This window comes from Amblyomma americanum, chromosome 5 (genome assembly GCF_052857255.1).
Source record: "Amblyomma americanum isolate KBUSLIRL-KWMA chromosome 5, ASM5285725v1, whole genome shotgun sequence".
Lineage (NCBI taxonomy): Eukaryota > Metazoa > Arthropoda > Arachnida > Ixodida > Ixodidae > Amblyomma > Amblyomma americanum.
The window spans coordinates 91,847,666-91,873,045 of record NC_135501.1 but is presented as its reverse complement, the minus strand read 5'-3'; positions in this window follow the sequence as shown (position 1 = coordinate 91,873,045).

Sequence of the window (25,380 nt, the reverse complement as noted above, 5' to 3'; positions counted from 1 at the left end):
GGCAGAGGAAATAAGGGATAGCGGGAAGAATGGAGAAATCAAAGGGAAGAGGTGAGTGGGCAGAAAGGGATGATAGAGGGAGAGGTATTATACACAAACTCTTTGCACAATAAGAAATGTGTCTAGGTTGTGCGCGTGATTAGTTCGTGATGCAGCAATAAAAACACGCGCACCGCACTATGTTGACTACAAATGGAGTGGGGCGTCCAGTTGTTATTCGTCGAACGTAGCACTCGCAAAGCCCGTCTGTTTTTTTTAACAATTACGGCCCTTTTACTTTCCTCAAAATACTAATTTTTAAACCGTGAGCCATGTTTTTAAGCATACATAGCAAATTGGCCTTGCATTCGCGCCAGAGTGGGAGAGCAAACTCGCTAACTACTATAAAACTCGCATCCTTCAGGAAAGCTCGCTAAGCGCTTGTTTATTTTAAAAAGTGAACATTCCCGGGTTAGAACCCAAACGCGGTGGCTGCGTTTCGATAGGGGGAAACAGTAAGGCGCCCGTGTGCTGTGCTATGTCAGTGCACCTTAAAGATCCGCAGGTTGTCGATATTATTCCAGAGCCCTCCCCTACGGCACCTCTTTCTTCTTTTCTTCTCTTAATCCCTCCTTTATCCTTTCCCTCACGGCGCGGTTCTGGTATCCAACGAAATATGAGACAGATACTGCGCCATTTCCTTTCGCCAAAAACGAAATATTTTTATTATTAATTTTCATTTTGGAAAAAACTGCGGCGCCAATCCACGCTGTGAAGGTGGCTGGAAAGCGAAGTTATGTTGTTTGCATTTAATTTTAAAGGTATAGCGTTAGGCATCCCGGGTTGCAGAAAAGCCGGTATCTTTGTCGGCGGCGTTGGCCGTGAGTGAAAAATCCCAGAAGCATTAATAATTAAAACCGAGTAGGAAATTGGTCGAGTTGGGGAATCAAACCATGGCGTCCAGCGTGCGAGACGAGCAGCTAACCACTCTGCCACGAGAGCTTTTTTTTTCCTTTTGCCTGCTTTGTTCGCCACGCATCTTTAGTGGTTGGTGTGAACAAAGGCGCGTCTAGTGAATACCGTGTTGTTTAGAAGGGTGCTTTGGAGAGATGTACTGTGGTGTATATTAGTAATTATGAGCATAAAATAACAGAAGTCGCAGTTAAGCGTGAAGCAAAGTACGTTTCCTCTAGTTAACCCAATCAGGCAGCGCCCATTAAAACCACTCCCTCCTCTTTCTCCTCGCAATGTACGCCACTTCCCCAGCAGATAGCGCGCGAAGGGAGTGGATCCCGTGCGGGCACGCAGGAAACACGCGATCAGCGGCGAAGAAAGCAGCGTACATCCAAGGTGCGTTCACCACAAAGAATGCGGCTTGCTGCCCGTTCGTTCGGCGCGCAAGCTATGCTGGTGTTCGTGGCATCGGGTTTATTGAGAACCATGTGCCAGCGAACTGGACTGCAATTGGAGTCCTGTGCGTTTCGGCGGTATGAAGACTCCCAGGGATCTATGAATGTAGAGAACGACCTTCTGTATATGTGGGATAAACCCATTACGCTATCGCGTGTTACCCTCAAGGCAGGGCTTGAGTGTCCGCTCCAATTTTTTAGCCTTAATATGGGTACCAGGTTACTAGAGCATCCCAGGTGACGAGAGCGCACACGCCTCAGCCCGAGCATTTCTCCCCTGGGCACCCAGTATGGATGTCGTGAGACGTCCTACTGCACTACTAACATACACCGATAGACTTTACCGGTTAAGGTTATCCAGTTGGGTCTACCCTCCGCCGGCTCAGACACTAGGCAAAGGGTAGGAACTTCACCTCCGAAAGCTACAGACCAACGCTTACAACCCACAAAGACTACACGCAATACATCACCAGTCATTTCACTCACAATGCAAATTCTTCGGGGAGAAGGCGGACCTTTATCATATTGTATGAGCCCGCCAACGAAATAAGGCGGTCACTATTAATAACCAGCCAACGGAGGAGGAGTGGACGGAAGCTCTGACGTACTCGGACGAAACGAACCAAAAAGAACTCATGGGAAGTGTCCGGACAGCAGCCTACGCCTTTGGGGTTCCGTAGTGAGAACTCCAACTGCCGTGACAACCTCTGAAACAATTTCATTAAATCATGTTCACCGCCACTAACTAGACCACCACTACACGAAGCTATTTTTTATAATTTTTATTTGTATACAATTTTTACTTCCCATCATTTTTTTCTGTTACGACAGCTTTATTAAGAGTATGATGTACAATTTCCATGCTGCATTTTTCCTTTTTGTTTATTCTTTAGATTTTTCTTTGCAAATTGTTTTCCAATAGTTTCATTAAACGTTTTTTACATACAATTCATTTATGATTAGTATAATATACATTTCTATGTTGTTGGGTATTGCTACACTCCTGGGGTTTTTTGGTGACGACGATGACGGCACGAAAACTTCCTTCGACGGTAGCGGACACAGCTTCGCTGTGAAAGAAGCCTGGCTTCCTGGACATATGTAGATGGCATCTTGGAGCTCTCAGCGATGTTGCCACGGCTCCTTGTCACCAGGTGGATCCGTTGTTAATGTCGTTGTCGTTTAAGAAGACGCGGTTGTTGTAACGCGCGTGTTGACTTTCAAACCTCTCCGATTTCTTTTGACTCTGTATTCTGCATGTGCCAGCAATTCTGCTATAGGTTGATCCAGTAGACAGGACCGTACACTTTAATTTCAATTCTTCAGGCGCAGGAACAACTCGCGGCATTTGCATTCCAACTCTCGCTATGAACCGACTGAGTTGACGGGAGTTTGCTAGTAGTTGAAGTTGAACTGGTTTTTTAAAATAATAATAAAAATGAACGATAAGGTTTCTGCTGGCCCCGGCATCTGCCGTCGATACTGAAGCACCTGAGCTGAGGCAGCGGAAATAAAGATAGCCGGCAGGATGGAGGAATGAAATTAAGGAGGTGAGAGGAGAGAAAGAGAGGACAGGAGAAGTAATCTACTCAAAATATTTACACAATAAGAAATGTGTACAGGCTGCGCGCGTAATTAGTTCATGATGTGGTTGGGACGATTTCGCCTAACCAAGCTTCGCTGTGCTTAGTGTGTGAGTAATTCTGGCCGCACTGGGGTGATTTCAGGGGTCGGTCTGTATCAAGCCAGGCCAAGTGACCCCGAGAAAGGATGCCAGCACCGCCAACAATAGAGAACTGAAGAGTCTGAGAGGCGCTGCAGAAACAGATGAAGAACGCCAGCAGTGGCCAGCTCAATCTTGCTTGAGTAGGCGGTGGCCCCAAAAAAGATGAGGAAGTTATGCGCCTTTCCCTTTCCTAAAACCAACACAAGGTTTGGACTGTTGACTTCGAGGAAAGGAAGGGAGTATGTCTGGATTCCTGGGTAAGTGGAATCCTGTCATGATTTGAGGTACGCTGCGGTGACATAGCACAGCACACGGGCGCCTTAGCGTTTTTCCTCCATAAAAACGCAGCCGCCGCGGTTTATGGAGGAAAAACGCTAAGGCGCCCGTGTGCTGTGCAATGTCACTGCTCGTTAAAGATCCCCAGGCGGTCGAAGTTACTGCCGAGCCCTCCACTACGGCACCTCTTTGGTCCTTTCTTCTTTCACTTCCTCCTTTATCCCTTCCCTTACGGCGCGATTCAGGTGTCCAACGATATATGACACAGATATTGCGCCATTTCCTTTCCCCAAAAACCAACTATAATTATTATTGCAGCGCTGTCCACCTGCAGAAAACAACTCTCTCGCATAATATTTGTTGTTTAGCATTGCTAAACCACAACCAGATTTTTGCCTTCCGCTTCCATCGAAACCCTATCGCCGTGGTCGGATTCGAACCATTGACCTCCGGCTCAGTATTTCACAAGGAATTTGAGGCATGCAGTGGGATGACCGGGTTAAGTGTTCTTGAAGCGGGCGTCGTGGCTTCGGTGGACGCGGTTTTGCGATGCGCGAATTTTTTGCCAATCTCTTCTCATATCTCTAGCAGCTCTCCTCTGCTGCACATGGCAGCGATTGTGATCCAGCTGGACACACTGGGCAAGACGGCCAATTTTCTTTCAATTCTTCCTGCAGTCACAGCAACAAGACGCACGCATGGCTCTAGGTGATCGCATGGCCACCTCGCCCTGAGGCCCATATAACACTGGGGAACCAGCCGGTGGCGATTATCTGCACGGTCGTGCCGTGCGTGTGCATTAGAGTCTAAATCTTGGTTCCGGTTTAAGAAATTTGAAAAAAAAAATTCTCATTTTTGTTTTTCTGAAACACGCTTAATATTTAATTCCTGTAAGTAGTGGTTCCCCAGGCTTGGCTACATTAAGATATTCCTAAAAATATAACGTGTATTATAACATTTACTCTGACCAAAAGATTTAAAGGGGAACCCAAAGACTTTACTCACTTCTCTGCAAAACTTATCCACGTATCTGCTCTATGGCAGATCATTGTGAAATCACACACCTTTTAGGTGTAGGATTTCACATCAGAGTGTCAACATCAGAGTGTCAACTTTTTCTGTTACAATATTATTAAATATTATGATTGCTTTCTGTTAACAGTCCTATATACTGGGCAAAAATAACATGTTTAGTGCAACGTGGGCTGCGGTCAGCGCTTAGGCGGCGGCGAAACCACGGCTACGAAGCAGTCTCTGGTCTATCAGTGTCAGCAGTCTCTCGCCCTGAGTAAGGGCAGTGCGGCTAGTCTAATGCTAGTCTTCGCCTTCACATTAGTTTTGCTTAGATTTTACTGTAGTTTGTTGGTATTCAGCCACAGTGATAATAAGCCATACACTTATTAACCATGAATTCTAGTTTCATAAGACATGTGGAAGCAAAAAACACATTCGCCTTACGGACGCACATAATCAAACGAGAGGAGCTAGGCACACTTGATACATCATTTATATCAAGTTTAAATATTACTTGTTCAACTATACAACTTTACAAGGCACCACTCCTTACGTTTAGCCCTAGTCATAAACCATTGTTAAACCGAACACATCGGTACCTCTTTGTACGACAATCACGCATAAAAGTTAGTGCTACTCCTCGTATACCATGGTTATTAATTTTAGCCGAGAGCAGCTCATGATAAACTCAATCAGAAGCTTAACGAATGTTAAGGAAGAGCCCTATTGTGAAGTATCTGTGTTTTATATTATTCAGTATTACATTTTTACATTTGTAGTGCCTCCTCAGTTGACTTATTCTTGAGAAGCCGATAATCTGCAGCAGATATATGGTGATATTTTAAATAAAAACATGTCAGTCATGTTGTAATAACCGTTTAAAAAAATTTGGACAATACCGCATGCACGGAAATTATCTTTTAATTATTTATCGTATTATAACCACTCTCTCTATTATCAGGGTACACACCGGCTACCTAAGCTCGTCCGAGAATATACCTGTCAATAAATTACAGTTAAGAGTGTGGGTTAACGGAGTTCATAGTCCGTCAGAAACATGTTTCAAGTGACGTGACGTAGTTTCATTAAAAGCACCAGCAGTGTCACATTTCAGATTTTTAACATCCTTTGTTTATTGGACTCTGTGGACGGAGGTGCCAAAACTATTGCTTTCACTTTCCTAGGTGTTTACTGTTAAATTGCTATAGTAGCATGTGAAAATTTTATACAGCAAGTTGACAGATGTGAAGTAATTGTCAAAGAAACACTTGAAGTTTCTTCTCTTTGGCAATTCCTCACTCAGTCTCATTACAACAGAGCCACCAAGACCGAGATGCACATAGCTGTGGTCAATACCAGTTCTTTTGCCCAGGTATATTTCGAAGTCATGGGCGATTCCATCCGGACTACATCGAACAAAAACTTTAACAACCTAAGGGTTTGGCTTCGACTTAATTACTTGTATTGCGGGCACTTTTCCAGCGAAAGGTATCATCTGTTCTTCGATGCTTAACTGTTCCGTTAAGTCAACCTCCAGTCATCGCTCTCTCACGACATCAATCAGTGGTCGCACTTTCCAGAATTTATCGGTGCTGCTGAGGGCTCGAGAGCTCGCATCGGTAATGTGAACAACAGTCCGAACCTTAAAAAATCTGTTTACATTTATTGCATCTGCAACCACGGCAATCACGGTCCGCTGCTGCTAGTACATTCGAATTGTAGGAAATTTTAGCACGGCCATGTACATCACAACGCCAAAAAAACATTCATTTACTCTGGTGTAGCGCCCAGCTCTGCTGCGGTTGTTCTTAAGTAATACAGCTCTGAGCACTCTGCAAGTCTTTCAAATGTGCTATCAGGGAGGTATTTAACAAAATACTGAAGAGGTTCAGCCGGCATCTCGTTTTTCCTGGGGGCTGGGATACATGAAATGTTACCTGGATCGAAGGTTTCCTTCACCCAGTTTACATGTTTTGTGCGCTTTGTTGGGTGCTTCACCACGGCATCGTTATCTTCATCAGAATCGCTGCTCTCCGCGGCCACTGACGCGGAAGCAATGCTTGGGCCTCCAAGGTCAATGTCCTACAATAAAAAATAAAACAAGAGCGTCTAGGGCTCCGATTTCTTAAACATCATGAAATACTTTTTTGAAATATACATACCACATCCACCACATCGTCGGACACTTCGGCCTCGTCGTCAGATAGGTCACCGTCGGACAGGTTTCCGTCAGCAATAGCCAAAAAAATTTGCTGTGCTGCAGAAATGCTGGCCTTGCGGCGAGTCTTGCGATGCCTCTCGATAGCTGAGAAGAGACGAATGCAAGCAAAAATGAACAAAACACGAATGGCACAAGCAAACTAACTTCCCGCGGCAATGCGCAGTATCTGTCTCATATATCGTTGGCCACCTGAACCGCGCCGTAAAGTAAGAGTTGAAGGAGGGAGTGAAAGAAAGAGAGAAATATGTGCCGCAGTGGAGGGCTCCGGCATAATTTCGACCACCTTGGGATCTTTAACGTGCACTGACATCGCACAGCACACGGGCGCCTTAGCGTTTTGCCTCCATAAAAACGCAGCCGCAGCGGTCGTGTTCGAACCCGGCAACTCCGGATCAGTAGTCGAGCGCCCTAACCACTGAGCCACCGCGGCGGGTAATTTACAGCATGAAGGGCTTTCGTTATCATGACAGAAACGACGAAGAAACTCGCGTCTTTATATGGAGACACTGTGACTGAAAGGGCTATTAACAGGGCACACCGGCTGCCTAAGCTCGTAGGAGAATATACCTATCAATAAAATACAGTTAAGAGTGTGGGTTAACGGAGTTCATAGTCCGTCAGAAACATGTTTCAAGTGACGCGACGTAGTTTCATTAAAAGCACAAGCAGTGCCATTTTTCAGATTTTTAACATGCTTTCTTTAAGGGACTCAGTGTCCGGAGGTGCCAAAATTCTTGCTTTCGGTTTATTAGGATTTTACAGTTAAATTGCTATATTGGCATTTGAAAATTTTATGCATCGTGAGATCCTGGTCCTCTAAAATGGCAGTTTAGTGCTGCTGCTGTAGGAGATTAAGTCGTGTCCAAAAGGGTTGAGAGTAATTTGATTTCAAGCTCATGGGTTAGTTTGTGAGTGAGGGGATTAACTTCTCGCCATATTTTTCTCGGGTCGCTGCCAATACGCGAAAATAACTCCTGACAGTATTCTAATTTTCCTCTCTTGAGCTCAGCGTTATACTGACTCTCAAAAATTTCTTGAATTCAATCAGCTATCGTGGCTCACTTGTATTGAAAAAATATTTAAACATTTCCTTATTTTTAAGTATTTTTTGAAGGACGTTTGTCTACCAGGGTTTCTTATCTCGTTTTCTTTTTCTGACTCTTTCCTGAGAAGAGCTTTGTTAACGGCTCTTTAAATTATTAGCAAATAAATTGTAGGACTTGATGAAATTCCAAATTTTTGTCTTTTAAAATCAATCTATGAAATTGTAACATCATCGTGATATTTATCTCGAGGAGATGCAGACCCGGCAATATAACTACTATTCTTCCTAGCAGCGAGAACAAAATTAAATACCGGAAGATGGTCACTAATGCTTACATTCAAAAGGCCAGCAAATGACTTTAGAGCATCAGCATTTGTGACGCATGCACTTAACAACGTCGCACTAAGACTTGTAATGGATGTAGCATTCGTCACAAGATTAGAACTTGCGTAAGGTACCTTGCATGTGCATCGTTAGAAGGGCATTAATATTCATGTAACCCATTATAACGAACTTATGTTCATGAGTACATAAAAAATACTGCATGTTATCAACGACGAAAAAACTATTCCTGTTTACAGATGCTGGTCTGTATAGACCAAATGACGTGCATGATTGAAAAAAAGGATAAGGCACTCAACGTTATCATTTACGAAGGATTATTCCGGCCAAATATCATAATAATAATAATAAATGGTTTTTGGGGAAAAGAAATGGCGCAGTATCTGTCTCATATATATATCGTTGGACACCTGTACCGTGCCGTAAGGGAAGGAGTAAAGGAGGAATGAAAGTAGAAAGGAAGAGGTGCGGTACTGGAGGGCTCCGTAATAATTTTGACCACGTAGGGATCTTTAACGTGCAAAGACATCACGCAGCACACGGGTGCCTTAGCGTTCTGCCTCCAAGAAAACGCAGCCACCGTGGTTTGTTTCGAACCCGGGAACTCCGGATCAGTAGCCGAGCGCCAAACCACTGAGCCTCTGCGGCTGGTTGAACTATCATTTTCGGCAAGTTGCTTTTAACATGCACGGTTACGCCTCAACTAATCACCGGCCAGTCGAGTGCAACCATTAATACCCGTCAAAGTGGGGCAGATTATCAATTCCTGATAACCTTCTTTCAGCAAAAGTAGCGCATGAAAGCTACATTTGGTATTTTCAAAGAACTCACTAGTGTATGTTCTTTGTTGTGAATGCAGCTGGCATTCAAATAAAAAAAGTAAAAGTACTTTCTCAATTTGCGGCTGGAAAATGTATCCTTAACAGAACTGAATCATAGCTAGTGGCTGTTCCAGTGCAGGGAGCGAGTATTCTAGGTTTCCAAATGGATCCTTAAATTAGGTGGAAGGAACTGCTATTTGTTTCTATTTTAGTGGATGCCATCCATGCTGGCGATGCAAAGTACTGGGGAGGTTTCATCTCTTCTAACAAACAATTTTTCTCCACCTTCGCAATACAAATTCCAAACTAATTTCTTCTTTTTTTTTGGATAGCTTCGCCATGAACCCACTTGTTTTGCCCAGTAAATTGTTCAATAACGACTACTGGGCAAGACCATTGTAAGGCGTAGCCAAAAAGCACTACAATAGTATTTAAAATGCTTCCAGAAGGAAACTAGCTATACACTGGAGTATGCGCTGTAATTGCGTTTCATTGTTAATCAAAGGCATACCATCGGACGAAGCACAGATCAACTCTTCTGGGAAATTATAGCGCAGTGAATAGCATCTCAGGAAGTATTTGTGTTAGCTCACCTTCTTACTTCCTCATCCTCTACAAAGGTTGAAAGCGTTGCTATTGAGGCGGCTTTACGGAAGTTAAGCTCTTGTTCGGCTCAACCTGTCACCATCCTAACTGATTCAAAGTCTGCCCTTCAGGGGTTAGAGCGCGGATTCCCTACTGATGCCTTGTCTATAAGTTCTCTGCGCTTGATGCAGAATCTGCACTGAGGTTTTACACTAGACTTCCAATGGGTTCCTTCTCACATAGGAGTCAACAGTAATGAGGTGGCAAACAATCTCGCCCATAAAGCTCTCTCAAGTAGTCCATCAAAAAAAGTATCTCAAGATGGGAAAAGTCTTTTCAGGAAAGCGTGTTCGATCTTTTCACTACCCTGTGGAGTGCGCCCCACAAGTCATGTGCGACGTAGAGACTGAGAAGTTACCAGGCGACTATACTACATCGAATTCGCACGGCCTCGGCTCGCACTCCTGCATGGATGCATAAGACGGGCATAGCTTTGTGTCCGCTCTGTTCTTTATGTGGTGTGTGCGGGGATATCGAACATTATATTATGTACTGCACAGAGTACAACGCGGAAAGTTATGTGATGTTCGCTTCCTTCAAGAAGACAGGAACCTGTTAGAGTACAGTTCAGGAATTGTCTACCCGAGTGGAAACCAGACATGCAGAAGGGAGGCTGCACGCCTTCTTTTAACATTTCTGCAGGACACAGGTCTTGTTTTTAAATGGTGACAGTAGGAACGGACTGTGGCCTACTATGATTGAATGTGTGCGTAGATGGTGTCTTCCGAAGTGGACTACGTTATACTGTGAGTGAATATGTGTATTTATTGTGGCACTGCAATGGCCTATGTTCTACTGTGACTTAATATGTGCATAGATGGTGACTTCTGGAGTGGACCGTGATGCAAACTGTGCGCATAGATGGTGACTGCGGGAGAGAATGTGTGCTATTATAAGAAACTGTGCGCATAGCGGGGTAGATGCGACAGGCTTTAGGACATTATTAATATACAAGGGACGCTACGGTGGAGCTGTTGCCGGCAGATAAAGCAAGGCTAACCCTACCTGTAGCATTCAACACCTCAACTCAACTCAACTTTCTACAAAACTGTATATCTTATATTACGTTACTTGAGAGGTGTACAGTCTTGATACGCTTAAGAATTACTGCGATTAATTATCATAGGTCATAATGAGTTACTTTTCGTTATTCATGACTCTAAATGTTTGTTACATCTGTTGTGACATGACACACTGCATCATGCGAATTTGGCGTCATAGAGGGTGGTTGACGGCGGGTTATCTAAGGGTATTCTCCTTATAGGACGTTTAATGTGTTCGCTTTAAAAGTAAAGACACAGCTTCTCACTCCCTCCCGGAGGGCGTATGAGCATGGTAGTTCAAAATTGAAAATTTGTTTTGGGGGAAGGAAGTGGCGCATTAAATGTCTCATATATATATATATATATATATATATATATAGAGAGAGAGAGAGAGAGAGAGAGAGAGAGGTGGAAACACGAACTGCACCGTAAAGAAAAGGATAAAGGAGGGGGTGAAAGGAGAAAGGAAGAGGTGCCGCAGAGGAGATCAGATAATTTGGGCTACCTGATAATATTTATTGTGCACTGACAACACACAGCGGACAGCCTTGAGATAAAATACTGGGCCACCAGCATGTGGAAAAGGACGAAGCACTACCAACATGACGTGAATTCTTTGAAGCGGCACAGCCCACTTTGTAGTTAATTGTGCTCTATTGAATTTAACCACCTCAAGCGACTTATGCTATGAGCGAGTGGAGTGCTTGTGGAATGCTTCAGAAAATTTATAGCAGAGTACACAGGCCTCTAGGATTTGACCTCTAAAGAAATGCGACCGCCGCATGCGGTATCCAACCCTTCATTTTTGGTCATTTTTGGCGCACATGACCACTGAGCCTCCACGACAGTTAGTGAATACGTCCTTATTACTAAGGTTTTCAGAATGGTCAGTATACAATAATTGTTCACTTGGCGTTGGCTTCGTCCAATTTTGCCTTAAGAAAATATTTAAGGTGCAAAAAGGAATATGAGCAGCAGCAACACCAAACACAGCTGGTGAACAGGTGCTGGATGGTTGCATTGATTGTGGGAAGGTGGAGCGCCTTTTTTTTCTGGCGCTCCTACATCTGTTCTCTTTAGAAATCAAGCCTGTAAACCCCGCAACAAACCGTTAAATGAGCTGTCTTTGTGTAGCTTACGGATTCTAACGCTGTTCAGCTTATCAAGACTCGTTTTTATCGCAAAAAGTTTATATTTTTAAAGATAGTTGGCGTCTCTACATATACAACTGTTGTTTCCAAATTGCCATACACTGAATGCGTGAAGGTAGGAATAGTTCAACCCTCCGCAAGACGCTTCCGTATGGCGTGCATTGCCGTGCATATGCGATTCTAAAAGGTTATTGCTGCACATAAGTCTATACTATTTGTTTCAGTGCTTTTAAAATAAAGCGCCCGTCCGAGCGCCTTGATATTTGCTGTACCCAATAGATAAACCGTAAGCTGAACATGAAGCATTTCTCGATTTGTGCTGCATGATCTGCGTTCTTCCGTGGAGATAATTCCACGGAAGGTCCGGTCAGGCTGGAGGGGGAAGCAGGCAGACTCGACCATAATGAAGAAGACTAAATGAGCCTGAGAGACGCGTACGACGAGCCCTGCTACAAGGAAGACAAACGTGATGCACGCCACTACACGAGAGTGCAATTACAAGTGGAAGGAGGGAAAGCGCCCAGAACCAGGAGAATGTGGCTGCGAGATCCATGCGTTCTACGAGATCAAAAAATGCTTGGCAGATACAACAGTCAAGAAAATGTTTCTAGAGATGACTAGATTAGGAGACCGTATACTGGACCACCCACAAAGGTTGCTCCAATGTGGTGCTAATGACCCCCTTAGATACTTTTTATTATTAACGATGTTTCAATGTTATGGTGACATAACTCAAAGACCAAAATCAAAATACAAAGCGGACGCAGTCAGAGAAAGCGTGATATACCAAGTAAATATGTTATAGTACGCAAAATATCGACAGCGTTCGCACAGCGAAACTGCTGGAAGGTGCAGCTCAAAATCAGGCTGCTTGACCTGAGGGCTTTTGGCCAACACCTGCTAAGAAGTTCTCGCTACATCATGCATATATGTTTGGTGTTAACAATTGCTTCTTGCGAGCAATATCTCGCCTCCAGTTTCTTCGCTTCATGCACAACAGTGCCCAGAATTATATCAAGGGTGCAAAAATAAAAATTAGTGTAGACGTCCACAATCTCGCCTAAGCGTCTTCTCGATTTTCTGTACAGAAATATCTCGCTCAAATCTTCACCAGGTATGCAGTATACAGGGTGCAAAGTAGACTTGCGTTTTGAACAGCACATGAACCTAATGGGAAAAAGACGGTGCACACATCACATGGCGCCGGCAGTAATGGTACTGCGCCGCAACAACGAACACAATGCATGACAAGCGGTTTGTGACTATCCTTATAATTAACGCGATGATGAAGCCGCACAGAATGTTATCATCGCCAGCCTGACTACGTCCACTGCAGGACAAAGACCTCTCCCATACTTCTCTAATTATCTCTGTCTTTGCAAACTGTTTAATCTCATCCGCCCATCTAACTTTTTGTCGCCCCCGCTACGCCCACCTTCCCTTGGAACCCGGTCCTTTACAAACAAGGGCCGTCGGTTTTTTTTTTTCGTGCTTAAGACAAGGTCGATCCATAAGGTAGCGCAATACCGGGCCAACCGGTGGCGGGAGTGAAGCATCCTTCAAACTCTCCGCCACTTTTCCAAAAATAAGTCCAATTGGACCCGTAACCTATACTCTATGGGGTCCGGACATTCGCTGTGGAATGTGTTGCTGCATGCTTCCCGTCGTTGCTGATGATCCTTTTGCTGGCCACCATTGTGAGCGCGTCTGATCCGCGTTCAGTCGATCGCCTGTTTGTGAGCTCTGTCCTGCCGCATCCGCATGCCGTCGTACACTTTACAGTATGTATCTTTGTAATCTTTGTAAGTGGACGCTACTCTAGGAGTTGATCATCCTTGGTTGCAGGCGAGAAGAAAGACACAACACAAGGCAGAATTACGGGACGGAGTGCCAATCACAACTGATTTATTCGAAGGCAGCACGCGCATACCTATACCGTTTTACGTGCAAGGTTGCTTAGCCGGATCTCGGTGGAAAAGTTGGGTAATCTTGAAGTAGAAGACCCCTTCTTCAACTAAATATGAGCTGAAGTTTGTAAATTCTCAAAATTGCATCGTTATGTTGGACGCGCCTTTTCTGTAGACGTTGTGCATTTATTTTATTCTTTTCTCTACGAAGTCTTGTTCTCTGCAGTCAGAGAGGTTATTGAAAGTAAAGATCCTAATTCTTTTCAAAATACTGCGGGTGTACCTAACGAAAATTTTGTAACCCTTTTATTGTTTTACTTGCAATCTCAATTTGCAATATTTGAAGAGCAGTGTTTCTACAGAAAGCTGGCATATGTATAGGCTTCTGTGATGCACATGTTTTGTGTAATATCTTTATTTCACAAGCAAATCATGTTTTGCACCAGGTTTAACCAGCTAGAAATATTTTTAAAGCGTTCGGATGTGCAGATGATTTATTATTCATTTTTATTAAGGACGGAAGTTTGAGCATCGAAGAAAGTGTGCACGATGTTCTATCCTTAATTAAACAACATGGAAATTGCTTATGTTTTACATGTTAAGTACCTGAAGGTAATGTTTTACAGTTTTTCTGCTTTATAATTGTGTTATGTGAGGAACCGGTTTATTGGCCGTCTGCTTTTCTGCGAAAAGGGGGCTTCTGCCGCATGACTCCACATTTCAAGCTTATACAAAAGGGGCTTGTTTCTTTTTGCCTCTAATCCGCTTTCAAAAAACCGTGCTCTCACGAGATGTATTTAAGTTCGCAAAGCCAATTGGCTAGGCTGTCTTCATCTGGGTTCCCTGCTTCGCTCGCAACGGCTGTCGCTGAAAGCATGTCGCAGAAAATGAAGAGAAAGGCTGCCAGAGCTGGCGATGATGTCCCTTGAGAAGAAGTGGTGCCAGCTGTGGTGGTGCCCTACGAGCACAAGTTAGCCCGCAACTTGAAACAGGTTACGAGCAGCCAGGTGTGCCGCTTGTTTTTTTAGCCCCAGAAAATCTCGGAAGCTTCCTCTCGTACTGAAAGAGGACGCAAAGAATAGAAGGAGCGTGGCACCAAATATGTGCAATCGTTCATCAAGTGCAATGAAGAAGTCTATAAAATTCCCCTCTCATGCGGACGGTCACCTATAGAGCGAACTAGGCGCTGCATTAACGACTGAATCAGGAAACACGAAATAAACGTTGTGCAGGATAAAGAATGCCCAAGTATGTTTAAACATAAATGGTCCTGCCAATGACGCCCTTGTAAGGCATGGTTTTCCGGTGTGCGAGTTCTCTCAAAAAGCAAAGATACAAAATCCAAGCTTTTTCTTATGGCAAAGAAAGGAAGCATGTGCGTCAGCTGCCCGTTCATATGTTTTTATAAGGCTGAGGAAGATTGTTTTACAGGTGAACTCTCATATCACTTTAAAAATGATAGCATTCCTTGCATGTAGCATGGTATATATTTGGGTGTGTTGCCTTCAAAAAAATAAGTTGTGTGTGGCGCTCCATCCCGTCCGTCTGCTTTGTGTTGTGTCTTTTTTCGCGCGTGTGACTAAAAATGAACAGTTTCCAACTTGCCACCAAGGCGTTTTTTAGTCTATATATTGACTCTCTACAACAGTGTCTGAGCGGGCGTGTGAAGCACAGGAAACGATGGAGTCAGAAAAGATGGAACGAGACGAGCGCTGAATTTACATTTGGCGCTCGTTACGTGGACATCGACACCTAATTACTGTTCCGCTAGGCAGGATGCTCGTGAAATGTTCGAGAAAGAAACAAAGGCACGGTATCTTGAATGGCGCACTGTAATTCGCAGCAGCTGCGCGTGACATATTCGTCCTAGAGCACAATGGCCACTGGCATGAAAGCCTGGCTTACATACACATCTACTTCTATATAAACGCGGTGCCCATATTATCCTGAACAGATTTGATAAAATAAGGTACTCAGTAGTATGTGATGATATAATGCGGAAAGGCGGACACAACGTGAGGCGACATTTGTAAGAGTCGAACACAAATTATCTTCTTTATCTTACTTAACTCCTCTGCATTTGGGGCTAGTGCGGATGTTTTTATTCAAAACGAAACAGGCAATCGCAATTGTGTACTACTTCACTTGTTAAAACTCTTCTGCAGCACCACTATTTCAACATATTCGCCACAAAATTTTCCACTGCTTCGTGTAATTACGCATGGAAGGCGGTAACACAAGACAGTCAACGCCGCGCTAGCGTGACCCAGCTCTTGGTAGGGTTTTTCTTCTAGTCCCACTGTCGAAACAGAAAAGGAAACAGTTGCCACTTTCTTTGATACCTGGGCACCGTTGGGCCTCGAAAGGCTTCGCCACGTCGCGAGTATTTCTCTTGTCGAAATTCAGTGCTCTGTCTTCGCAACTACCTGGATGACGCGGAAACCTGCACTTCAATAGACGCTTGCTATTCTAATGCTATCAAACAGATTTGTAGGAATACGAGATTCTCTTAGTTTCTAATAAAAACACGTGCCTCTTAGTGCTGACAGTAAATTTTCTTTTGTTGACTTCATTTAATTGGTTTCCTATTGTTTACAATTATTTTGTCGCATTTTATGTCCTTGGCCGGAATGCGCATGTGAAAAGTCGATTTCACACTCAGCCAACACCAATGATAAAAAAACTGTAAACCCTAATGTTCAGTCGCTATATAGAATCATCTGTGATTTTAGGCAAAATTCAACTTTGTGGAAGTAGACCACGACTGTATTATTCAAACCAGGGTGCATTTGCTACTTTTACTTTGTGCGGATACGTGTGTCTTTTCAAGCAACACGGGCGTTTGTACAGCTGCGGAAATACGAATAGAGATGTGCATGGGTATTTAAGACTTGAGCCATCTGTATAGACATGAATATTACCAGGATAGTACGTGGACACTTGGCACGTGGCTAACTTCTTAGCGGAAACTACCATCACGTTGCGTTTTGTAATTATTCCTTCGATAGACAGCCATGCAAGATTCCGAATCGCAAGGAGGCGCAAGAAAGACGCGCGCTCTGGCTCTTGACAGGCAATGTGGTGAGAAGCAATGGGTATACTACGTTGATATAGCAGGACCATCACCCCAGGGATTTTACACAGCCGCCGTAGTTCACCAGGCAGCACACGTTGCCAAGCGCTTCTTTCGGGCTCTCAATTCCGCGAACGCAAGAGAAGCACCCATGGCTCTATCCGCTGCAGATCCCAACTCGGGCAATCATTACAGATTCGTGTCACAGGGAGTCGACGATATGAGGGGAATAGCACAGCACGTGCTGATCGCGGTGTGCACTGTACCGGATTTGCACGGACGAAATGGAGAGGTCGTAAAGGGCGTAGCGTCTCTTAATCGGGAGACAAGGAAGTTAACCCTGCAGAAATGCTTCCAATTTGGAGACATAAATAAAGTAATGGGGAGAGCAGGCGTTGGCAATTGGTTTGCACGGGATGGCATGTATTTTAGTGAAAGGTTAGGAGCAGAAATCGGCAGGCGCCTGACAGGCAAGGCTGAAGCTTTATAACAGGTCCACGAGTCTTCTGGACCTAGGGGTACATGGAAGCGAAGATTGCATGATAATGGAGACTGAGCATAACAAAATGGTAGGCAAGACATCAAGGAATAAAAATACACAAAGAAATTTAACATCTGGATCAGTTGCATAAACATCCTAGGGGAGAAAAAGATGAATATTGATACAAACAAGAGCAGCTAAAGGGAGATGAAATAAATGCGCTAGCTCGTGCGAGAGATATCAGTGATCTAGAAGATGCACCGTTTAATGATACCTACCTCTGCAAAGGGGTAACAAAACAACAACGAAGAAGGATGGATGGTAGGTAAGCTGATATACCAAGTAATCAATTGGCAAAGAACAAACTTAAGTTGTAAAAAAAACATTTTCTGGGTATCAGGAATAATTGCCGGTCAAATAAAATGCCTTATGACAGTTTCTATTGGAACAGGTTACAAATAAAGGCAATAAAAGAAGAATGCAGCTAAAGGGCTCAATGGCGATGTAAAAAATCTGGGTATGGCTCTGTTGGGTGAATTGTCAGGCCATATCGTGGATCTGAATGAACACAGATATTTTATTGGGAAATAATGGTAGACTTCATGAGAAGTGAATTCATTTTATTATAGTTAGAAGAAACTAAAATATGCGGTGTAAATTGTGTGGGAAATTTGCATGAGGCAGACACCCACTGAATACTGCCTAAGTTGACTTAGGTTGAGTTTAGCTGTTGTATGCTCCAGGTTGGATTGGCCTTGCTTATACTGCCGGCATTTGCTCTATTGTAGCTTCACATATAAGGAAATATTGACACAAAAGTTGTCGAATCAGCCCCGCTATGCGCACAGTTACTTATTATAGTTAATATCGCTCTCCCGCAGTCGCCATCTATGCACACATTCATTCACAGCCGAAAGAAGTCCACTCAAGAAGTCATCATCTGTGCACATCTTCAGGTACAGCAGAACATAATCATTGCAGTGCCACCATCCATGCACACATTCACTCACAGTATAACATAGTCCACACCAGAAGACGTCATGTATGCACACATCCTATCACTGTAGCCCATAGTCAGTTTCTGTTGTCACCACTTAGAGACAAGATCAGTGTCCTGCAGAAATGTTAAAAGAATACGTCCAGCCTCCCTTCTGCACGCATGATTCCCACTCGAGTAGACAATGCCCTGAGATTTACTGTGAAGCGCTGATGTCTTCTTGAAGGCAGGGAACTTCAGTACATAATAAAATGTTCTATATTCGCGCACACACCCCTTAAAGACCATAGCGAAGATCATGCCATGCCCGTCTTGTGCATCCAGCCAGGAGTACAAGTAGAGGCCGTGCGAATTCAATGTAATAGAAGAGCCTGGGATCTTCTCAGTCCCTTGGTCTCACATAGCTTATGGGGCGCACTCCACAGGACACTGAAATGATGGTGCACCGATTTTCTGAAGAGTCTTTTTTTCTTCTTGAGGTACTTTTTTGGTGAATTTCTTCACAGAGCTTTATGGGCGAGGCTGTCTGTCACCTCACTCCCTCTGACTCTTATTTGACAGGGCACCCATTGGAAGTATAGAGTAAGGCCTCTGCTGTGCAGAGTCTTCACTAAAAGCAGAGAGATTATAGACAAGGCATCAGTAAGGAATCCGCGCTCTAACCTCTCAAGGGCAGATTTTGAATCTGAAAGACAACAGGTAGAGCCGAAAAAGAGCCTAACTTGCGTAAAGCGCCCTCAATAGGAACACTTTCCGCCGTTGTGGAGGATACGACATCACTAAAGCATACAGACCATTTAAAATCTAAATAAGGAATGTAAAAAGCCGCTGCGCGAGCTTGTTTGACCTTGTCCACAGTACCAGTAGAGAAAATTTGATATCTATATATATATATAATTTTCTCTACTGGTACTGTGGACAAGGTCAAACAAGCTCGCGCATACTCTCTTTCCCAATATTCAAAAACGAGCGAACGGGTTGCTGCCAAAGGAGAGCTGCGCTTTACGTTCACGTGGGGAATTGTGACATTACAGTCCAGGGTTGGAGAAGACCAGGTGGGATTCGGCCGTTTCTTTTGCTGCGAACATTAAGACCTAAAGAACTAAGAGTATTAAGTGCCACGTAGGCCTTCGACTAATATTTCATGCAGAGCCGCTGGAGAGGGGATTGCCCACCTACCGCCTTTTCTAGGCGGCCAGGATACATAAGTAGTGTTTGACATGCGACAAGGCTAAGAAATTTTCACAGAAACTCAAGAATTGCAGCCTTGTTCGCAGACGCCTGAGGAACTCCAATGGATCTTCTTGGGCCTTTTCTATAGAAAACTTCGAGCCGTTTAAGCTGTGATGCTGAGGGGAAAATTAGAGGTAATTGATACAACATGCGACTGTGCACCAGCGCTCATGAAGTTTGAACATTGAATAAGGATAGTTTCCCCATTGCTCACTTGCTATGCTACGCATCACATAGAGACGCGAATATAGAGATGAGACAATAGCGTTGACAGCAAAATGGAAGCAGCCGAGGATGGGCAGTATAGTCCGGTGTGCGATCGAACGAGAAATGTAGCAAAAACGAAAAAGAACCCAAACTGAACCACGAAAATTATGGAGGACACCTAAGCTCAGCTTTAAGTGTATGGCTTGAGAGTATATAGTGAGTTAGGTTTTCTATTCCGACCGATTTCACACCTTTGAACGCATTTTTCAGTTTTAAAGTGTATCAATTAATTTACTGAGCAATTACACATTCTATATTTTCTATATTTTTGACACATTTGAATCGCCGTTTTTCTCAAATTTTTCAGTTCTCATTTCTTTACACAGTCAATTTATTATAATGATTGCATTAACTCCTCATCACATATTACACACAAATCAATCATCAATAACTTTATCCAAAAATTGCATGATACAATTTTTTTACGCAGCCAAAGAATATCTAGGACAAGTGGCGACGGCTAGGACTACGCCGACGGGTTTTCGACCGAACGAGCTGTATGCGCTATCTCGTAAACAGCGCAAATATAACAGCAGGCAATAAGGTAGGAGTACAGGAACTTCCCATCAAATAGTGGGATTATATTCAGTTGGAACTTCACATCAGTTAAAAAATGAAGCAGTTAAAGGTGGCCCAGTGCAAGAAGGGAAAGAGGGAGCCACTAACCTGGCGGAATAAGGAAGCTAAGAAGGCCATGAAAGCAATGACAGGTGGCTTCAAGAGGATACAGACAGGTAAAGAATGCGCACTAATATCAAGGGCATATCCACCAAAACTGGAATCTTATGAACAAAAAAAAACTGGAAGAACAGGTCCTCTCCCGGAATAAAATAAAGCAGTCCACTGGTCGCTGGGCGGCAGAAGTTCGCGATGCAACTAAAGAAGGACCGAGAAAATTCTGGGACCATATAAGCTGGCTGGGTGAAATGCATCAAATACAGCAGCAACAGTTTCTAGATGCCGAGGGATAATGTTTAGGGAAGACGCTGCGAACTCCGTCACATCAGTTATAGCTGAGGCATTTAGGAACGACGGTAGGGTAATCCCCACAAAGAAGGAACGGACACACTAAAGGAAGATTAAAATAGCAACGTAGAACTGAGCAATCTGAACTAAAAAAAGGCGGGAGAAAATCTTCCTAAAAGCACATCGGTAGGGTTATTCGAAATTCCAAACAAGCGGGTAAATGACCTCGCTCTAAAAAAAAAAGAAAACGTGCTTAAAAAATTGGAAATAGGCAAAACCAATAAGCAAACTCCGCGCAGGAGGAAAACGAGTGACACGAATTCGATTTTTAGAGGGAAGCGAGGTAAGATGCGCATAAAATCATTCAGAACGATTACAATAACATCAGTTATATACAGGCTTTCAATGCACGCGGCGAATTTGCAAATACGGTCACGGGTAGAAAGTAGTAAGGTACCCTCAGAATTTAGAACTGCTTCAAAAGTTTAGAAAAATGTCGGCTCTAAAATGTCAGCCTTTTCGGGCTTACCGAGTGCATAGACATAACTAAGGCGGAAAAGAGATCTCTGCATTTAGCCTACCTGGGCATAAGTGGTGAATACGAGTACTTGAACAGGAACTGCACTGGAGCATACTAAAAGATGATGGCATCAGCCATGACACAATTGATCTCCTAAAGGAAACTTAGTATAATAAAGCTGCAATTGCATACTGAAGTTATAAGGAAGTAAGAAGAGATAAGGAAGTAAGTAATCCAGGTTATAATCTGTTTGACAAACTGTAACATACATTACGCTTTTGTAATCTTCTGTGCATATTTGTTATGTAAAGCATGAACAACGGCAGCCAAAGAGGGCTTAGTGTGTTGTACAGATTAGGCGGAAAGGTCGTTGAGCAATGGCTCCGCGGTTTGATGTATGCGGACGGTATTGTCCTGCTAGGAGATGTCCAGGAAGATTTGAAAACTCTGTGTAACTATTGTGGTGATGAAGCAAAGCTCTAGGTATCAGTTTTAGCGGCACTAACTCAGGTTTGACATTTTTCAACAATATAACCCATCAGGTGCTTACAGTACGAGACCATGAAAAAAACCCAGACTGACTGAATACATATATCTCGGGATTTGAGTACAGAAGGACATACATACATAGAAATTCACAGTTCTTGGGGATATAAAAGCGCGAAAAGATGAGGGTATAAAGAAACGCCGGTCGTTATGGATGGAAGGGGGTACAGCAATATGAAATATTGAGAGGTTTTTGAAAGGAATAATGGTGGCAGTGCTTATTTTCAGGAATTCAGGTTTGTGCCTATGTGCTGAAGTTCAGCTGAGATATGAGATAAATCAAGGAGCTGCTCAAAAATCAGCCCTTTATGCCAACCGAAGAACCACATTTGAGGGAGCACAGGGCTATACGGGCTGAGTAACGTTCGAAGCAAAGAAGCTCACAGTACACTATATGAAGAACTCCACAGGAAATTGGACGACCGTTGAGCAGCTAAGGTATCTAAATACTTATACTTAAAGAGCGTTGACTCACAATGACTCACAAGCTTTAAACGTCAGGTAAAAACGTATAAGGTATAAACTAGAACTGTACAAATAAAAGAATCAGAGTGTATAACTATATTGAAACCGGAAAGGGCATGCCAGGAGGGAATCGTTCTATGATAACGGAAGATGCAATGCCCTACAGGGTGAAGCGAGATCAGGGTGTTTTTGAACGCACGGCTACAAAATGAAATACAACCAAGAAGATGACACAATTGCAGTGTGTGACGGGACAGTTTGGGCGTACATTGAGGAGTGCGACTATTACTGTGCAATTTTCTTCCTCAGAAACCAAATTTGAATTTTTTTATAGCGAGCCAATTCTGTATAAAAAATTGATTTGGTTTGGTTTATGGAGGTTTAACGTCCCAAAGCAGCTGAGGGTAAGATAAACGCCGTAGTGAAGGGCTCCAGAAATTTCGACCACTCTGGGTTCTTTGAACCTGTACTGTCATCGCACTGTACACAGACCTCTACAATTTTGTCTTAATCGAAATTCGACCGCCATTGCTAGGATCGAACCCACTTCTTGCGGGCCACCTTCAGATAGCCATAATCACTGAGTCACCGCTGCAGCCTGTGGAAGCTATTGGACATCTTTTCCAGGACTTGATGGCATCCATCCAAACGTCGAAGCAGCCACAGACACAATTCCCGAGGGCCTTGGGTTCAGAGATGACAGGGTTCATGTGAATGATTATAGGTCGAGGAAAGTAGAAAGCGATTGAGAGATTACCGGCTCAAAAGAAGAGAGGTGGCATAATGTTAGAAGTGTAGGAATAAAAAGATAGTTAAAGAAAATGGCGAATGTAGAGACTGATTTAAAGTACCCTTAAAGAAACAAAAACATAAGTATTAATGAAAACGGAGAAATGAAAAAAATAACCGGGCATGGTGGTAACTGCCAACTCACTCTCTCAAAGGGTGCGCTTCTATCTTGAATCTATCCATCTTTAAGTGGCGATGTACAACATCGTATGTGGGGATCCCAAAAGTTGCGATGTCAACGAAAGTTTTGAAAGAAAAGAGATGAAAAGAGAAAGAAAAGAAAGAGAAGCCAACAGTAGCGTCTATTCTTAATGCGACGTTTAGGCATCCTACAATTCTTCTGGTCCTCATCTATGGTAATCCGCCAGCCGTTTTTTTCTAATTTAACGTTTTTTTTCTCCGCAACACTATGAAGGCACCATTTGGAAAAAATAGTACCAGTGGCCTAGGAAAGTAGAGACACTTGAAGCACGCACGAGCGCGGACGAGAATGCATTCGAGGAAGGAGAGCTCGAAACAGCTAGTTAAACGGCGAAGGAGAGGGCGAACAACTTTATTTAAAAAGAGCAAAGTGGCCCAAGGGTGGGCTGCTACCTGTCCTCCAAGTGTCCAGGGCCCTGTGTATCACGGAGATCTCTCTCTACTAGCCATGGTTGGCCAGTTGGTTGGGCAGCCCACAGAGCGGCATCAAGGAGGAGGGGAATGAGTCGGGAATGGGGGAAATGTCATGGGTTGGGGGCATTACCACTGGTAGTGCATGAGGGTGGCCTGGGCCGTCCCGCATGTTGAGCAGAGTGGAAGGGCCAGTGCGGAGTGATAGCGATGAAGGAGGTAGGATTATACTTAGATGTCTGTCTGCAGTTGCCGCCAGACCACACTGCACTTTAGATATATAGTACTGTGAGGCGTGTGGGGGGTTGGAGCGGTTTTTTGTAATGAGTGCTGATTTGGCAGTATGTGAGGAGAGCCCACGAGGTTCCGTGCATTTGTTTGTTGTGGCCGATCTCCCTGGGTCCGGAGAAGGATATATCTAGAGCCAGCGCATGAACGCGTTTATTACGTGGTGACGAGGCATGCCCAGGAATCTATATGGGGGTGATCTCTTGCTCAAGCGTCTGCCCTGATGCGATGATTCGTCGGGCGGTTGGTGTGATAATGCTTTGCTGATAGTGACGGTACGCAGTTTCAGAGTAGGGTACCACCGCACCGGAGCCACTTCGTCCTTTCAGTTAATCAGATGCGTTAATAAAGTTTTGTGATAGTTATGCAGGAATAATGTTGCCACGGGCGCGGTTCCTGCGTAGGATTTTTCTTTCGACTTCGGTCGAACAACACATCACTGGGAACAACTGAAATAAAGTGCAACCACCAGCGATGGAAGCAAAGCAAAGTCTGCCACAGGATAACTGCGCATAGAGCCGCCTCCTCTGGACGATGCTATAGAATGGTTTCATGGCCAGCACGCAAGTGTTCTACGGATCAGCTGGAACATTTTGCTGAGCCAGTTGAAAAATATATGTGAGGTGCATCCCGTGTCTATGCATTACACTGCACTTAAGTAAATGCAACAAACTTTTAACGTTTTCACATTTATAAAACACAACCACAAGATACTCTGCGACTATTTTACGAATATTGTATTGGCCACTCCGTGCTACCATTCTATTGTAACACAAGGCCGAACGGGGGATTGCGATCCGCGGACCCATAGGCACCTCGGCAACGCGCTGTCGCCTCCCACTCTTAAAAGCGAAAGTTAAACGTCTTAAATTTTGTTATTTTCTGCAATTTTTGTTGATTTTGTTATTATTTTTATTTTGTTTATCCTTCATTTCTATATATTTGTTTATTTTTTAGTTTCTGTTGTTTCATTTCTTTTATTATTATACGTTCCTTAATAACTGTTGCTCAATCAACTTTTATTTTTTTTTGTTTTATTCACCACATAACGTTTGATTGACGGCTCCTGCGGACACCTTCCATCAACAACTTCCGTCCACGCCACCAATGAGCTTAGAAAGGCTTTCCCTCAGAACGATTGACGGGATTTCTGGTCACCGCCAACACGCTCAATACTGTGCTGAAAAAGTCATATTTTTTACCCCAAACAGGTTATTTTTTAATTTTTTTGATCTTCCCTGTAAAACCTGGTGGTAGTGGTAGTGGTTTTTGTTATTAAAATAATAGTTAAAAGGAAAGAAAAGATTTTTGCTAGCCCCGACATCTGCCATCGATACTGAAGCACCTGAGCTGGGGCAGCAGAAATAAAGGATAGCAGGCAGAACAATGAAATCAAATGAAAGAGGTGAGGGGACAGGAAGAGAGGATAGGGGGAGAAATAATATGTACAAACTATTTACACGATAAGAAATGTGTCCATCTTTTACGCGTGTTTACTTCATGTTGGAGGACTGTAAAGCCTGGAAATTTTTTTTTTTTTGGAGAACGGGAATGGGGCAGTATT